We start from the raw sequence: 3551 nt of genomic DNA, 5'->3' as shown, positions 1-3551 counted from the left end.
AAGGCCAGGAACATACTTCTTTTTAAGCACGACGTTTTATCGGTTGATGATGTTTTAGGTCTTTGTTTTAGTGAGATGTATATTTATTTTTTATTAGACAAAAAAAGGAATGCCACCCTTCTAAATAAATGGTTTGTGACTGACTGGAACTCCAAATAAATAAAGATTTGCCCCATGTCCCCCTACATAAATTTTATGAAAATTAGATTTTACTATTGTTACAATTTGAAAAATTATTTTTATGTAACTAAAATGTATTTTATTGTAAAATTGAAATTTTTATTAATAAATCATTGACACCCCTGCGAGGGGGTAGCCAACTGAAAAAAAAAGTCTGTTCTTATCAGTTTAATATCTGATACGTCCCCTATCTGGGGACCATATATTAAATGGATTTTTAGAACAGGGAGATGGAAATAGAGCTTGCTCTGTCCACTCCACGCATTGACCTGGTATTGCAGTATCTCCAGGACCAGTGCACCCTTTCCTTATGTGTTCACTAAAATCAGATTCCAAAAGTACTTTTTGTGTTTGCCATTGTTTTAGTCTTTCTGATGGGATCTCTCCTTTAATCCCATTATTTGAACGCCTGTTGTACAATGCCTTTATACAATGCAGGTTGTGTATTGTGTGATAATGACCTCATTATTAAATGCAATAAATTAGTAGATTGCCTGCCACCTCTAGTGTTGTTTCTGTGTTTCCAGCATTTGAATTTGGAACAGCTCATTCACCTTCCCTTTTCCTTTCTCCCTCCCTCTTCCTAGATAAGTGAAAGAGCTGCACATGAGCCAGTCTGTCTGTCAGCCAGCCCACAGCCACTGATTGATGCAGCCAGCAGCACAGTCAAATAGTGGAGATGGGGAACAGCAAGCAGCCATTAAATCAGCTGCCACAATGGACCTACCTGTGTGCACTAGATTGATGTGATGGAATGAGCTCTCCTCCCTACATTTCAAAGAAGTAAGAATTGAAGTTGCAACAAACCCTTGCCTACAAAGACACCACCAATTTGGATTTGTTACTATGTTACCTGGAAAAATAAAAAACTGTGCAAGGATGGAGGTTGTAGGAGGAAGGACAAGAAGGTGTCTGTAAAGTTGGTGGATGCCTATTTGCCATTTTGCAGTCCGCTGTCTCCCTTTTGTGGCCTCCTGGAGGCAGCTAGCTAGCTGTGCAGACAACACGGGGGGCACATGTTGCAGTGTTGCCCTCTTAGGCAACACTGAGTGACTGACTGAGCAGCAACGTCTAATATAAGGTTCAGACGGAACTTTGCGCGTGTCATAGTACAGCCCTCAGGAGCCAGAGCCAGCTTTATGACATCATAATGGGTCCTCCGACATAAATGCCTGGGCCCAGGCAGTGTTGGTCAGTGCTGCTCAGCAGGCAGCACTGGATTGCAGGTGATTGAAGGCGTGAAGGGAGAAGGGGTGGCTGTGGGCATGCACTTGCTGCTGCTGCTAGCGTTTGTCTGCACGGCAGGAGGGCATTTGGGGGTCGCCAGGAAGGCGTTTTTATGTCGATTCCTCCGCTTTCTGCACTGCATTGTGGTGCAAGCAAAAGAAGCAAAGCATGTGTAGCTTCCTCTCGGGCCTTTTTTCACCTCCCGCCTGGCTGCTTATGTGAGTGTGTGAGCCGGCAGGGCCCCATGGAGCTGCCTAGGAGTAGGCTGAATCGCTTCAAGGGGTGAACAGCTGTATTGGGCAGGCTCTGCCAATGCGCGCCACTTTCGGGTTATCACTTCTCGGCCTTTTGGCAAAGATCAGTGGTGGGAAACCTCTGCTGATTGGAGTCAGAGGGTGGTGATCAGGGCCTTCCTTGCGGGTGGGCCCTGCGTTATTTCTGGGGTGATCGCGGGTTGGCAAAGAAGTTGACCTGTAAAATTGCGACAAGATGTCTCGAGGACCCAGTGCGGCTGTACGTTGCGGCGGAAGATCGTGAGGAAATTGGACTGGATGCAATCGTGTTGGAGATTATACAGAAGATTTCGTATTTAAGATTTCCCAAACAAGGTATTTATGACGTTACTTTTTCTTCTGCCCATATGTGCCTACGTGTGTTTGCGGATCTGGAAAGGATGAAGTTGATGGAAGATCCAGAAATAATGAGGAAAGTTAAAGTTGATCCTTTATTTATGTTGAAGAAAAAAATGATAATAGTACATATGTACAGAATTTTTGAAACAATATTGTGATGAAGTAACTTTTATGTGGAGAATGAAGAACAGATATGGATACCTAAATGGGAAAAGAAAGTATCTAGTACGTTTGAAAATGGAGGGCGGAAGAGGAGTTAGACATATTCCTGCCGTTTTTTTCATAGGTGGTGAAAGAGGTTTTTGTTTTTATGATGGCCAAGAGGAATACTGCAAACGCTGTCATGGTTTTGGACATATACAAGATAGGTGCCCTGAAACGGGAGAAAGCTGTAAAAATTGCGGGGAGGTCGGTCATAATGCGAGGTCATGTAGCAAAAGAAAGACATGCGATATTTGTGGAAGTGAAGAGCATTTAGCAAGAGGCTGTACTCATTGGAGTACAAAGCAAAAAAGTTACGCTGATGTGGCAGGAGGTAGAGGACTGAGAGCACAGATATATGTGAGACGCGTGCCTGGTGGAGAGCGCATCGTGAGTGTGACAGCTGTCGCTAGGGAGGACGGCGTCCCTAGTAACATAGGCAGCTCCGGAGCGAGGGGAACGGTGTCACATGCTGACACGCAGGAGAGAACCCCAGGTATAGTGACTGATAGTGGCAGAAAAGGACGTCCCGCCGAACGGAGCCACGAGGCTCATAGGAGAGTGGGAACGGAGTTACTGGCCGGTAATGGGGAGCTTGAAACTGGCAGAGAGCAGGAGGGCGGTTTCCAGGCTTCCCACCAGGGTATGTTTCTGGGGGTGTTGACAGCTAGTGGAATGGTGCAGAGCACTCTTAGTGACGATTCATCAGATGAGGAGAGCATTGGAGATGTGTGTCCCGACCCTGCAGTGGGGGAGGGGGAGAATATGGAGTGTCAAGAAGGGGAAAGTGACGATGATAGGTCACTTACTCCTGGGCAAAGGCTACCATCTAGCAGTGAGGAGGACTTTGTGGAGCCAGAAGAAGCAGTTCCTTCAAATAGTAAGAGGTACAAAATGGAGAATTGGCTACCTAGTGGGCAGGGGGATCCTGCTGCACCTGAGAGGATGCTAAGCAACAGGGATTCTGATCCAGAATCGCCTGATTTAACAGAAATAGTGAATAGAAAGGTGGGAGGAAAGAGCGGTCTTTAAAAATGATCATGGCAGTGTTTAATTATATTTATTTATTTATGGTAATGGCGGTAACAGTGGCTTCCATAAATGTAAGAAGTATTTGTACCCATACCAGGAGAGCGACAATATTTGAGGAATTGGAGAAGGTGAACGCAGATATTTTATGTTTACAAGAGTGTGCTTTAAAATTTGTGCAGCATTAGAGTGAATGGGAGAAAGGGAAATCCTTTTCATGTGTATGCTCCAGCAGAGAAGCAGGCACGTGTGGCATTTTTAGTCTCTTAAACTTTTTATGCC

The 3551-nt window shown here is 45.1% G+C and overlaps 1 non-coding gene across 1 annotated transcript; it reads left to right on the top strand.

The window, feature by feature from the left end:
• The first annotated feature begins 298 nt into the window (after nt 1-298).
• On the top strand, nt 299-486 carry LOC142654263 (U2 spliceosomal RNA). The gene has a single exon (XR_012848962.1). It is a non-coding gene; the product is annotated as a U2 spliceosomal RNA (small nuclear RNA).
• The last annotated feature ends 3065 nt before the right edge of the window (nt 487-3551 follow it).

Source organism: Rhinoderma darwinii, chromosome 5 (assembly GCF_050947455.1).
Source record: "Rhinoderma darwinii isolate aRhiDar2 chromosome 5, aRhiDar2.hap1, whole genome shotgun sequence".
NCBI classification, from domain to species: domain Eukaryota; kingdom Metazoa; phylum Chordata; class Amphibia; order Anura; family Rhinodermatidae; genus Rhinoderma; species Rhinoderma darwinii.
Note: the sequence above shows the minus strand (reverse complement) of the source record. Positions and strands in the feature narration are given on the sequence as shown.